This window comes from Mustela erminea, chromosome 15 (assembly GCF_009829155.1).
Source record: "Mustela erminea isolate mMusErm1 chromosome 15, mMusErm1.Pri, whole genome shotgun sequence".
Lineage (NCBI taxonomy): Eukaryota > Metazoa > Chordata > Mammalia > Carnivora > Mustelidae > Mustela > Mustela erminea.
Genome location: NC_045628.1, coordinates 50,393,367 through 50,409,059, shown reverse-complemented (window position 1 = coordinate 50,409,059; position 15,693 = coordinate 50,393,367).

The following is a 15,693-nucleotide window of genomic DNA, read 5'->3' as shown; positions in this document are numbered from 1 at the left end:
CAAATCAAGTTAGCTGTACTCCCTTTCTTATCTCCTTCTACCCCGTTATGAGTCAGCAATTAGTAGGAATAGATTAGTTAGCATTTGTACTCTTTTTCTGGGACAGGTGTAATATATTTTAGTAAGAGATAATCTTTCACATAATTAGTTTTTTTTTTTTAATTTTAAATGTGAAGATGTATATATCACTTTTCTACAATTTTAATTTTCATTGTTTTAAATTTTTTCCTTTAAAGATGTTGATACTTACCCGGTTTCCCTCCTTTTTGACTACACTTGCCAACATTTTCAGATTGTGTTAGTTAGAAAGATTTTTTTTTTATTTTAAACTTATTTATTTATTGCTTTCCCTTGCCTCTTGCATATTTTGAGTTTACTTTTAAATTTTGGATTTTATTTCTAATATGTTTAGGTTAATGTTTACTTTCTTATTTATTATTAAAAGCACTAAGGCTGTGATGTTGCTTTTGGGCAGAGTTTTGCTCTCTCCTATACATTTAATATTGTTTTCCCTAACTTTAAGTGTTAAAAACTCTAAACTGACAGACTTATTTGCTATTGTTTTTATTGAAGGGACAAATAGGAAATTTTGTTTCTTAATATTTTAATTTTGGGAAGTTTTGAGCAATTTCTTCTTTTATTTTTATTTTTCTAATTTTTGATCATATTTATACTTGGTCTAGGGGAATCAGAAAGGATGCATGTGGTATACATAGTATATGCACACACACATATATAAAAATACTGTGAGGCTTTTTTATTATTGTTGCTTTTTCCTTTTATGTGGTCTGTCAGAAATCAAGAGTGTGCTGCTGAGGTATATAAACAATATTATGCCAATTTCTTTTTTATATTTGTTAATTTTTTTCATATGCTATAGAAGAATTATAATTAGCCAGCAATATGAGGTGGTTCACAGATTGCCATTTATTGCTTGGACCAAAATTTTGCCATTATGGGCATAGGTAATATTTTGGGGAAGGGATGTATAACTTCCATGTAAATTTTATAGGAATCCATGATCTGAAACAGTTTAAGAACAACTTTTCTATTGTAAGGGCCTATTTAGCCAGAGTGATTACATCCAGTTAAACAGTAATTTTGTTGTTTATTCAGTAAAACTGAAACTGACCCTGAACCCTCCCCCACCAGGGGAACTTACTTAAAAGCAAGTCCGGGAAACCAGTAAAATATAGTCGACCATTCCCTGATAATAGAGCCCAAATGCAGGGATGAGTCAGGCCAGGTGGAGACATCTAATCAGTAGAGTGCCTATACTGTCTCCCTAACTACCAAAGAGTGTGGGCCCTGCCTTTTGGGCACCAATTCTGACCAAGGTGATAGGCTAGATCAAATAGCTACTATGGGGTGAATTGTAATTCAATTGGCCACCCGTGTGTGACTTAGCATGACTGTGCAGCTTTCTCTGTGTGTTGCAATCTCATTGGCCTGCGTGTGGTCAGGCTCAACCACATGGCCTTTGCTCTATAAAAGTTAGTCTGTGAGCTTGGGAGGGGTCGCCCTCTCTGTAAGAGGCGACCCGAATGGTCGGTTTGAGTCTCGATGCTTGGCATAAAATAAAGCTTTGCTTGACTTTTGCTTTGTATTAGTCTCGTTCCTTTGATCATGGACCCATCACTATGTCCTCATATGATTCTGGCTATCCCAACCTACGTACACACTGTGAGGGATTTCTTCATGTATCTCTCCAATACTGTTTCTGAAAAACCTTCCTCATATATTTTTGTTGTTGTTGTTTATATATTTCAATGTCATTTGATTATGAAATATCTTCTATTGTATCTATTATTAATGTTGAAAGGCTTTTTTTTTTTTTTTTTCCTAGTAGAGTTGTTAAGCAAGGAAGACTTTATTTAAGACTTACCACGGGGGAGAGAGAGAGACTGAACTTAAGTCTCTTGAAATAATAGGCAGAAAAGTTTTTGAGGGCTGGGGTAGGCTAGTGGAAAAGTGCTGTAAGATGTTAGGGGAGGAGGGTTGTTGTTCAATGGGATCCATCAGGCCATGTGCCTTTGCTTAACTGTCACTTCCTGACTTAGACTCCTACCTTCCCACAGAGATTGGAAAGTAGTAAGGCTTCTATGCATATAGTTCAGAAGGATGTCTCCCAGGTCCTTGAGGTAGACACTGCTGGGTTGTAAAACTGGCAAGAGCCTGGGAAAAAATTTACATCTCAAAGGGGTAGAGAAAGAATTCATAATTGAATGTTTTCTAAAGTAAATAACCTAAGCAAAGGGAGGTCAAGGCGTGCTGTCCAAAGGAAGCTTATCTAAATTTAAGTAGAGCTGAGGAAAAGTTAAGGGCCTTTAGTCAGTTTCCCTTTATTCCCCAGATACCAGGTTCTTTTAGGAGGCAGAGGCATGCTGTGTGACCTGACTCTTGGCTCTTATTTTCAATCTGGTAGCAACTGCCTATCCATGGCAGAAATCCCCATTTATGAATGGGGGGTGGGCACCTTGCTTTTGGTTTCCAGAGTGGCTGCAGGTTTTTCTTTAGTTTTATATTCTGTTCCTTCTTCCAAGGGAAATGCAGGAATAGAAGTGTTAGCCAATTGTGTTGGCATTTTATTTGGTAGAAACACAATGTTTTAAGTAATGGTTGGAAACCAACTAGGACAAACCTCTTATTTTATAAATGAGAAAATTGAAACCTAGAGAATGTAAATAGCTTGCCAGAGATTCCAAAGTGAGTTAGGAAAGGAGCTAGATGTTAATTTTTGTCTTCTAGTGCCTTTGATTACAATAGTTCCTTCTATTGCTGCTTTTAGTGAACACTCAATATTAGCTCTTCAACTGATTTCTCCCTTATTTTCTCTTCTCTTCCTGACTGTCTTGTGCTATTCGTTTTTTGTTTTTTGTTTTGTTTTGTTTTTTACAAATTGAACTACACTGCTATAACAAAATCAGCATTATCTAATTTTATCTCTCTTATGTATAGCACATGATTGACTACTTGTTTTGCTGTGGACATGTGCTTATTCTTTTGCTTGGGAACCAGTAGTTAAGATAAATTTTAGATGGTTTGGAAAACACGTGGCTTAATGAGAATGTTGTGTTCTTCTCTATTGTAGTAATTGTAACATACTCTAGTAGCAAAATTCTTGCATCTTTTGGAAAATGTATTTCAGAGGAGCAGTTTAATAAAATGCCAGTGTTTCTCATAACTTTACATTATACGTACATATTATACCTCTTCCTTACACAAGATTTAGTTCATTATGCTGTTATAATAAATACTTTTAACAATATAAAATTATATAATCAATGATAGTATGTATCTTAAAAGTACAGAAATTAGACTCCCAGAACAAGAAAGAATATTTGAAAATATATTTATACTTTACAAAATGTCAATAACTATCAAGTTATACCTGGAATTCTTTTTAAAAGGAAAACAATCTGTGTAAATGTTTCTGGGTATACATTGAATTAAAGCAAATTGTTAAGATACTTGTTGATTCTTTACTAGATTGTAGAGAAACAAGCAGCTTGGAAGGCAATGCAAGTTTCTTGAATTTCTGGGGCTATAAACCATTTTATACCTGCTTCTTCTGTCTTGCCCTCAGTTTATCATAGACTATGAAATGGCAGTTGGATATTATTGACAAAGAGATTTTATAAGAGTTTTGATCTCTGAACTCACGCATGTTAACACTATCATTATTTTTTGTTATATTTTAACATGGTTAATACTAACTCCATTCCAATATTAACTCTAATCTAAAGTTTTAGACATGTCTGAGGTTGAAAAAAGCAAGATGGGATGAGCTATTCATTTCCATTTAAGAAAACCCTACCTGGAATTAGCTTTTAGTGTGGATATGGTCTTAATGTTTAGATGGTATGTTGTATAAAACTAGATTTTATATGGGGCATTTCATATCACAAAAAAACTGTGGAAGGGATTAAAGTCAAAGACATATTTTATATCACAGAAAAATTAAAATTGATTTTTAAACTTTATCTGGATTAGAAGAAGAAATGGAAAGCTTTTCCTGTGGGGAAAATTATACCAGCAATATTAAGTTAAAATTATTTAGATATTCAAAACAATACATGTGTCCCATTAATTAAAATAAGTTTAAATGTCATACGAACTGATTATATATCTTTCTGAAGGTATGCATGTACATCTCTATGTATCTATGTATTTACCTCTTTTTTTCATTTTTTACATGTTATAACATGTTCTTAAAGATTCCTGGTGACTTTCCTTATTACAATTATCTATCATTAAATTGTCTTTTATCAACAACTCAACAATAGGAATGAGATAAAAGTTAATCTTTATTTAGGTAGTTGATGACTTAGACTGATCAAATAATTTAAATGATATCAGTCATCTTTTCTTAGAAACTTGTTTTATACTGTAACTTCAGACAGAAATAGTGAACTTACACTATAGATTAAAAAATCTTAATAAAGGCACTAGCAAAGAATGACTAAAACATGAAGAGCTAATTTTATTTGTTAAATATATTCTATGCTGAAAATCCACTTTCTGTGATCTTTTTTTTTCTCATTTTTCCATTAAACTGTAGTTCCATATATAATTAAAGCCATGCTACCTTCTGTGCACAATGTAACATCATGTGAAAACAATATATTGATGAAGAAATTTGTCCATGTGTAATAAATTGAGAAATACTCCTGGGGAAATTAAAGAGATGCCAACATTAATTTTCATAAAATGACAAAATGTATTCAATGTATGTCACCCTTTAAATATATATGAGTTTTAGCATACACTCATTTTGTCTCAAAGAATAAAACATTCTATGATTTTAAAATGACTTCTCATTATTATAATACACAAAATTATCTGTCATAAAATAATAAATGCTTGTTTCTTCACCCATGAAGGTGTATTCATCTTAACAGTGCTTCACACACCCACTCCCCCCAATACAATGACAATAAAATATTTCTGATATGTTTCAAATGGAACTGTCATTTTTTACTTGGTAATTCAGAAAAGAGTGTATCTACCAAAGTATTTTTTTATAATAGAGGGGGTAGACCATGCTTTTTTTTGACTAAAATACTTCTAATAACTTCCTAATTGTAGAGATAATCTTGCAGTGAAAAGTAAAATTTTGATGATTTCCACAAACTCCTTTTAAGAAAAATGCATTAAATGCAAAATCTATCATATATTTATTTAAAAAATCCTAAGCAAAAATAAGGATTAATAAAATAAGTTGCAGTGTTTATTTTAGCATCTGTCATGTTTAGAATTTAACACAATTTTATACCCATATGAATTGCCTAATAACTTGTTATTTCTATTAGGAAAGCAAGGTAACCAAGAAAGTTAACACATTAAACTATAAGCACTTATATTCATTTTTTCACTGTAGCTAACCAGCAGTCATCAGTTTAATTTGAAATCATTCATCATATTTTCAGTTTATATTATTATAATTGTCTGAAAAATATAATTGTTATTTTCCTTCATTATCTTTGTCTTCTTTAGTTCCATATATTTTACCAACAATATTTTCATTGATTGCATAATATGAAAAAAATCATACCATGTAATAACAACCTCTTCTAGTAGCATTCATTTCTTATTAAAATTAATTAGCTAAATAATATTATTTCCTTCCAGGGAAAATAGCAAGAATTTGGACTTTCTTCTTTTTTAAAAAAATTTTGTTTTTATTTGAGAGATATCAAGAGCAGGACCCTGGGATCATGATCTGAGCTGAAGGCAGACACTTAGCCAACTGAGCTAACTGCTCCAGATGTTCTTTTAATAACTTTTCACTGAGACATAATTGACCTATATTAGTTTGAGGTGAACGACATAATGATTGGATTTATATATGTATTGTGAAATGATCATTACAACTAAATCTAACTAACATCTGTTAACCATAGCTACAATTTTTTTTCTTGTGCTGAGAACTTTCTTTTAAAAGATTTTTATTTATTTATTTAAGAGAGAGAGAAAGAGAGAGACCATGTGCATGCACACAAGCTGGAGGATGAGAGGGAGGGGAACAAGTAGATTCTGTGCTTAGCACAGGGCCTGACATGGGGCTTGATACCACGAAGGTGAGATCATGACCTGAGCCAAAAATCAAGAATTTGTTGTTTAACTAACTGAGCCATCTGGGCACCCTATGATGAGAACTTTTAAGATTTATTTTCTTGGCAAATTTCAAGTATATAATACAGTATTACTAACTATAGCCACTATGCTGTACATTATATACATGTCCACATTTTATTTATTTTATAACTATACATTTGTAACTTTGACCACCTTCACCCATTTTGCCCATCTCCCCACCCCCATCTCTGGCAATCACTAGTCTCTTTTCTGTATCTGAGTTTGTTGGGTTTTGTTTCATTTTGTTTAGATTTCACCTATAAGTGAGATTATACAATATTTGTCTTTCTCTGTCTGACTTATTCACTTAGCATAATGCCCTTAAGGTCCATGTGTATTGTAACAAATGGGAGGACTGCTTTCTTTTTTATGGCTGAATAATATTCTAGTATTCAATGTTCTATTTTGTTATATATATATATATATATATATATATAATATATAGATAGATATAGATATATATTATACATATATGTGTGCATTTTAAAATCCATTTTCTTTATCCATTTATCCATTGATGTACATTTAAGTTGTTTGCATATCTTGGATATTGTAACTAATGCTATGAGAATTCAGGTGCAGACAGCTTTTTGAGTTAGTGTTTTGGATATTCTTTTATTTTAGATTGTTAGATAGCTTAACAAATTAAATAATAAAAAGTTCACTGAACTGAAGGACATTGATATAAAATAACACAGATCTGCTTACTTGCTTACTAAAGTGTCATCTTATTTAATATTCATGTCTAAAGTTACTATCAAGATTACCCATTCTATATATTCTGATTCTTTCCACAGACAGAACTTTATGTTGATAACTTTGATTTTAAATATCCATTGAAATCACTACCTTCCAGAACAGAAGCTGTCCTTCTTTACTCCTATTGCTGAAATAAAAAATGAACATAACCATGTTTCAAATAAAATACTTCAAAACTATTACTGACTGTTTTTATTAAACAATTCCTTTATTCTTTCTCTACTCTTCCAAATTTATCCTGCTCATTTTAAAAGTCAACCCAACTTCTTCCTGAAAAAGAACTCTAACTTTAAAATTCTTGCTTTGTCCATCGCTTCTCGGCCTTTTGGCTATGATCAAGTGTAAAATTCTTGCTTTGTCCAAAATTCCCAGCCTATTTTTGTAATATTTCTTTCTCACAATCTATTTTTTAACTTCTTAGTTTGAAGGAAAAAAAAAAAGGTATAGAAACACAGGAGGTGGCAAAGAAATGCACTGAGAAGTCTCATGCACCATTCTCTCATCCATCCACAATGTTAACTTCTTACACAATTATAATACAATATAAACCCAGGAAATTTATATTGGTGGAATCTATAGAGCTTATTTAGATTTCAACAGTTATACAGGCATTATTTGTGTGTGTGTGTGTATACATATAATTCTATTTTATTTTAGTCCATGTCTAGCCTTGTGTTAACAACTACCACAGTCAAGATACTCTGTCATGCAGTAACCACACGACTCTTTTTGTTACCCCTTATAAGCACATCCAACCCCTCTACCTCCCCACCAAATCCTGTGACCCATTAACCTATTATCCATCTCTATAATTATTTTAAATATTTTATTTATTTATTTGACAGAGAGACAGACAGAGAAAGAACAAGCAGGGGGAGAAAGAGAGGCAAATGGAGAAACAGGCTCTCTACTGAGCAGAGAGCCCAAGGGAGGCCTCAGTCTTGGGACCCTGGGGTCATGACCTGAGCTGAAGGCAAATGTTAACCAACTGAACCATCCAGGCCCCCCTATAATTATTTTATCTTACAAATATTACATAAATGGAATTATTCCACAAGTATCATTTTTAAGATTGGCTTTTTCACTCAAGGTTCATCTGATCTGTTGCCTATATCAATAGTATGTTCCTTTGAGTTGTTGAATACATTCCATGGTCTGGATATTTATTTAACCATTTATCTACTGAAGCTGCTATGAACTAGGCTATATGTCATTCTAGCTTTAGAGTGATTGTACTATTTTATATTTCCACCAGTAATGTATGAGTAATCCAATTTCTCCACATCATCACTCACATTTGGAATTACTATGTTTAATTTTACCCATTCTGATAGTCTGTAGTTATAGCTCATGATAGTTTTAATTTGGATTTCTCTAATTGCTAATAATGTTGAGCATCTTTAAGGCTGCTTATTTTCCATCTGTGTATCTCCCTTGGTGAAATGTCTGTATATTATTTTTCTGTTTTTATCCCCATTTCTAACTGATTCATTTGTTGGGTTTTGAGAGTTATTTGGGTATTATATATACAAAGCCCTTGTCATATATGTGATTTGTAAATATTTTTTTCTTGGTCTGTCATTGTCTTTTCACCCTTTAAACAGGATCTTTCACACAGCAAAAATTATTTTATTTTGATGATGTCCGTATATCAATTTTATCTTTAAGAATTGAGCTTTTGGGGAGGAGGAGTCAAGATGGCGGAGAAGTAGCAGGCTGAGACTGCTTCAGCTAGCCGGAGATCAGCTAGATAGCTTATCTAAAGATTGCAAACACCTGAAAATCCATCGGCAGATCGAAGAGAAGAAGAACAGCAATTCTGGAAACAGAAAAACAACCACTTTCTGAAAGGTAGGACAGGCGGAGAAGTGAATCCAAAGCGACGGGAAGATAGACCCCGGGGGGAGGGGCCGGGTCCCGGCAAGCGGCGGAGCAACGGCGCACAAAATCAGGACTTTTAAAAGTCTGTTCCGCTGAGGGACATCGCTCCAGAGGCTAAACCGGGGCGAAGCCCACGTGGGTTCAGCATGGCCTCAGGTCCCGCAGGGTCACAGAAGGATCAGGGGTGTCTGAGTGTCGCAGACCTTGCGGGTATTGGAACGGGAAAGCCGGCTACAGAGACAGAGCCGACAGTAAGCTCACAGCTCGGTGTTACCTTGAACTGGTTGCAGGCTCGGTGAGCTCGGAGCGCAGCCGGAGGTCAGGCAGACAGGAGTAACTGGGCGCTGTTCTCTGAGGGCGCACTGAGGAGTGCGGCCCTGGGCTCTCGGCTCCTCCGGGCCGGAGACCAGGAGGCCGCCATTTGTATTCCCGTCCTCCGGAACTCTATGGAAAGCGCTCAGGGAACAAAAGCTTCTGAAAGCAAACCCGAGCGGATTACTCACCCCGGCCCCGGGTAAGGGCGGTGTAATTCCGCCTGGGGCAAAGACACTTGAGAATCACTACAACAGGCCCCTCCACCAGAAGATCAACAAGAAATCCAGCCGAGACCAAGTTTACCTACCAAGGAGTGCGGTTTCAATACCAAGGAGAGCAGCAGAATTCCAGAGGAGGAGAAAGCCAAGCACGGAACTCATGGCTTTTTCCCTGTGATTTTTTTTTAGTCTTGCAGTTAATTTAATTTTTTTCTTTTTCATTTTTTGTTTTTCTTTTTTTTCCTCTCCTGCGGGTAAAATTTTTTTTTTTTAACTGTTACCTTTTTCTTTTTTAACGATTTTTTACTAGTTTATCTAATATATATATTTTTTCTTTTTTACATTTTTCTTAGGTGTTTTCCTTTTTTTTTTTTAATTCTTTTCTTTTCTTTTTTTTTTTTCTTTTTTCTTTTTTTTTCTTTCTTCCTTTTTGAACCTCTTTTTATCCCCTTTCTCCCCCCTCACGATTTTGGATCTCTTCTAATTTGGTTAAAGCATTTTTTCCTGGGGTTGTTGCCACCCTTTTAGTATTTTACTTGCCCCTTCATATACTCTTATCTGGACAAAATGACAAGACGGAAAAATTCAACACAAAAAAAGAACAAGAGGCAGTACCGAAGGCTAGGGACCTAATCAATACAGACATTGGTAATATGTCAGATCTAGAGTTCAGAATGACAATTCTCAAGGTTCTAGCCGGGCTCGAAAAAGGCATGGAAGATATTAGAGAAACCCTCTTGAGAGATATAAAAGCCCTTTCTGGAGAAATAAAAGAACTAAAATCTAACCAAGTTGAAATCAAAAAAGCTATTAATGAGGTGCAATCAAAAATGGAGGCTCTCACTGCTAGGATAAATGAGGCAGAAGAAAGAATTAGTGATATAGAAGACCAAATGACAGAGAATAAAGAAGCTGAGCAAAAGAGGGACAAACAGCTACTGGACCACGAGGGGAGAATTTGAGAGATAAGTGACACCATAAGATGAAACAACATTAGAATAATTGGGATTCCAGAAGAAGAAGAAAGAAAGAGGGGAGCAGAAGGTATACTGGAGAGAATTATTGGGGAGAATTTCCCCAATATGGCAAAGGGAACGAGCATCAAAATTCAGGAGGTTCAGAGAACACCCCTCAAAATCAATAAGAATAGGCCCACACCCCGTCACCTAATAGTAAAATTTACAAGTCTCAGTGACAAAGAGAAAATCCTGAAAGCAGCCCGGGAAAAGAAGTCTGTAACATACAATGGTAAAAATATTAGATTGGCAGCTGACTTATCCACAGAGACCTGGCAGGCCAGAAAGAGCTGGCATGATATTTTCAGAGCACTAAACGAGAAAAACATGCAGCCAAGAATACTATATCCAGCTAAGCTATCATTGAAAATAGAAGGAGAGATTAAAAGCTTCCAGGACAAACAAAAACTGAAAGAATTTGCAAATACCAAACCAGCTCTACAGGAAATATTGAAAGGGGTCCTCTAAGCAAAGAGAGAGCCTACAAGTTGTAGACCAGAAAGGAACAGAGACCATATACATTAACAGTCACCTTACAGGCAATACAATGGCACTAAATCCATATCTCTCAATAGTTACCCTGAATGTTAATGGGCTAAATGCCCCTGTCAAAAGACACAGGGTATCAGAATGGATAAAAAAACAAAACCCATCTATATGTTGCCTCCAAGAAACTCATTTTAAGCCCGAAGACACCTCCAGATTTAAAGTGAGGGGGTGGAAAAGAATTTACCATGCTAATGGACATCAGAAGAAAGCAGGAGTGGCAATCCTTATATCAGATCAATTAGATTTTAAGCCAAAGACTATAATAAGAGATGAGGAAGGACACTATATCATACTCAAAGGGTCTGTCCAACAAGAAGATTTAACAATTTTAAATATCTATGCCCCCAACGTGGGAGCAGCCAACTATATAAACCAATTAATAACAAAATCAAAGAAACACATCAACAATCATACAATAATAGTAGGGGACTTTAACACTCCCCTCACTGAAATGGACAGATCATCCAAGCAAAAGATCAGCAAGGAAATAAAGGCCTTAAACGACACACTGGACCAGATGGACATCACAAATATATTCAGAATATTTCATCCCAAAGCAACAGAATACACATTCTTCTCTAGTGCACATGGAACATTCTCCAGAATAGATCACATCCTCGGTCCTAAATCAGGACTCAACCGGTATCAAAAGATTGGGATCATTCCCTGCATATTTTCAGACCACAATGCTCTAAAGCTAGAACTCAACCACAAAAGGAAGTTTGGAAAGAACCCAAATACATGGAGACTAAACAGCATCCTTCTAAAGAATGAATGGGTCAACCGGGAAATTAAAGAAGAATTGAAAAAAATCATGGAAACAAATGATAATGAAAATACAACGGTTCAAAATCTGTGGGACACAACAAAGGCAGTCCTGAGAGGAAAATATATAGCGGTACAAGCCTTTCTCAAGAAACAAGAAAGGTCTCAGGTACACAACCTAACCCTACACCTAAAGGAGCTGGAGAAAGAACAAGAAAGAAACCCTAAGCCCAGCAGGAGGAGAGAAATCATAAAGATCAGAGCAGAAATCAATGAAATAGAAACCAAAAAAACAATAGAACAAATCAACGAAACTAGGAGCTGGTTCTTCGAAAGAATTAATAAAATTGATAAACCCCTGGCCCGACTTATCAAAAAGAAAAGAGAAAGGACCCAAATAAATAAAATCATGAATGAAAGAGCAGAGATCACAACTAACACCAAAGAAATACAAACTATTATAAGAACATACTATGAGCAACTCTACGCCAATAAATTTGACAATCTGGAAGAAATGGATGCATTCCTAGAAACATATAAACTACCACAACTGAACCAGGAAGAAATAGAAAGCCTGAACAGACCCATAACCAGTAAGGAGATTGAAACAGTCATTAAAAATCTCCAAACAAACAAAAGCCCAGGGCCAGACGGCTTCCCGGGGGAATTCTACCAAACATTTAAAGAAGAACTAATTCCTATTCTCCTGAAACTGTTCCAAAAAATAGAAATGGAAAGAAAACTTCCAAACTCATTTTATGAGGCCAGCATCACCTTGATCCCAAAACCAGACAAGGATCCCACCAAAAAAGAGAGCTATAGACCGATATCCTTGATGAACACAGATGCGAAAATACTCAACAAAATACTAGCCAATAGGATTCAACAGTACATTAAAAAGATTATTCACCACGACCAAGTGAGATTTATTCCAGGGCTGCAAGGTTGGTTCAACATCCGCAAATCAGTCAATGTGATACAACACATCAATAAAAGAAAGAACAAGAACCATATGATACTCTCAATAGATGCTGAAAAAGCATTTGACAAAGTACAGCATCCCTTCCTGATCAAAACTCTTCAAAGTGTAGGGATAGAGGGCACATACCTCAATATCATCAAAGCCATCTCTGAAAAACCCACCGCAAATATCATTCTCAATGGAGAAAAACTGAAAGCTTTTCCGCTAAGGTCAGGAACACGGCAGGGATGTCCATTATCACCACTGCTATTCAACATAGTACTAGAGGTCCTAGCCTCAGCAATCAGACAACAAAAGGAAATTAAAGGCATCCAAATCGGCAAAGAAGAAGTCAAATTATCACTCTTCGCAGATGATATGATACTATATGTGGAAAACCCAAAAGACTCCACTCCAAAACTGCTAGAACTTATACAGGAATTCAGTAAAGTGTCAGGATATAAAATCAATGCACAGAAATCAGTTGCATTTCTCTACACCAACAGCAAGACAGAAGAAAGAGAAATTAAGGAGTCAATCCCATTTACAATTGCACCCAAAACCATAAGATACCTAGGAATAAACCTAACCAAAGAGACACAGAATCTATACTCAGAAAACTATAAAGTACTCATGAAAGAAATTGAGGAAGACACAAAGAAATGGAAAAATGTTCCATGCTCCTGGATTGGAAGAATAAATATTGTGAAAATGTCTATGCTACCTAAAGCAATCTACACATTTAATGCAATTCCTATCAAAGTACCATCCATCTTTTTCAAAGAAATGGAACAAATAATGCTAAAATTTATATGGAACCAGAAAAGACCTCGAATAGCCAAAGGGATATTGAAAAAGAAAGCCAACGTTGGTGGCATCACAATTCCTGACTTCAAGCTCTATTACAAAGCTGTCGTCATCAAGACAGCATGGTACTGGCACAAAAACAGACACATAGATCAATGGAACAGAATAGAGAGCCCAGAAATAGACCCTCAACTCTATGGTCAACTAATCTTCGACAAAGCAGGAAAGAATGTCCAATGGAAAAAAGACAGCCTCTTCAATAAATGGTGCTGGGAAAATTGGACAGCCACATGCAGAAAAATGAAATTGGACCATTTCTTACACCACACACAAAAATAGGCTCAAAATGGATGAAGGACCTCAATGTGCGAAAGGAATCCATCAAAATCCTTGAGGAGAACACAGGCAGCAACCTCTTTGACCTCTGCCGCAGCAACATCTTCCTAGGAACAACGCCAAAGGCAAGGGAAGCAAGGGCAAAATGAACTATTGGGATTTCATCAAGATCAAAAGCTTTTGCACAGCAAAGGAAACAGTTAACAAAATCAAAAGACAACTGAGAGAATGGGAGAAGATATTTGCCAACGACATATCAGATAAAGGACTAGTGTCCAGAATCTATAAAGAACTTAGCAAACTCAACACCCAAAGAACAAATAATCCAATCAAGAAATGGGCAGAGGACATGAACAGACATTTCTGCAAAGAAGACATCCAGATGGCCAACAAACACATGAAAAAGTGCTCCATATCACTCGGCATCAGGGAAATACAAATCAAAACCACAATGAGATATCACCTCACACCAGTCAGAATGGCTAAAATCAACAAGTCAGGAAATGACAGATGCTGGCGAGGATGCGGAGAAAGGGGAACCCTCCTACACTGTTGGTGGGAATGCAAGCTGGTGCAGCCACTCTGGAAAACAGCATGGAGGTTCCTCAAAATGTTGAAAATAGAACTGCCCTATGACCCAGCAATTGCACTATTGGGTATTTACCCTAAGGATACAAACATAGTGATCCAAAGGGGCACATGCACCCGAATGTTTATAGCAGCAATGTCCACAATAGCCAAACTATGGAAAGAACCTAGATGTCCATCAACAGATGAATGGATCAAGAAGATGTGGTATATATACACAATGGAATACTATGCAGCCATCAAAAGAAATGAAATCTTGCCATTTGCGACAACATGGATGGAACTAGAGCGTATCATGCTTAGCGAAATAAGTCAAGCAGAGAAAGACAACTATCATATGATCTCCCTGATATGAGGAAGTGGTGATGCAACATGGGGGCTTAAGTGGGTAGGAGAAGAATAAATGAAACAAGATGGGATTGGGAGGGAGACAAACCATAAGTGACTTTTAATCTCACAAAACAAACTGAGGGTTGCTGGGGGGAGGGGGTTTGGGAGAAGGGGGTGGGATTATGGACATTGGGGAGGGTATGTGCTTTGGTGAGTGCTGTGAAGTGTGTAAACCTGGTGATTCACAGACCTGTACCCCTGGGGATAGAGTATTATGCCTCCATCAGAAAGGATGAATACCCAACTTTTGTAGCAACATGGACGGGACTGGAAGAGATTATGCTGAGTGAAATAAGTCAAGCAGAGAGAGTCAATTATCATATGGTTTCACTTATTTGTGGAGCATAACAAATAGCATGGAGGACATGGGGACTTAGAGTGGAGAAGGGAGTTTGGGGAAATTGGAAGGGGAGGTGAACCATGAGAGACTATGGACTCTGAAAAACAATCTGAGGGTTTTGAAGGGACGGGGGGTGGGAGGTTGGGGTACCAGGTGGTGGGTATTATAGAGGGCACGGATTGCATGGAGCACGGGGTGTGGTGCAAAAATAATGAATACTGTTATGCTGGAAATAAAAAAAAAAAAAAAAAGAATTGAGCTTTTGGTATCAAATACAGAAATTCTTTCTTAGTCTTAGATGCCAAAGATTTTGTCTTATGTCCTATTCTAGAAGTTTTATAGCTTTATGTTTTATATATAAACCTATTCTGATTTCATTTTTACATAAGGTATGAGGTCTAGGGTGGGTTTATTCTTTGCTGATGGATCCTCAGTTTTCCAACACTATTTGTTGAAAAAGCTTTCCTTCCTCTATTGTCATTTGCTAGTTCTTTAAAAATCATTGGGTATATTTGTTTGGATCTATTTTCTAGGTTCTCTACTCTGTTCTATTCATCCATGTATCCACCCTTCTGCCAATATTACATTGTCTTTGTTATTAAAGCTATACTAGGTCTTACCATGAGAAAG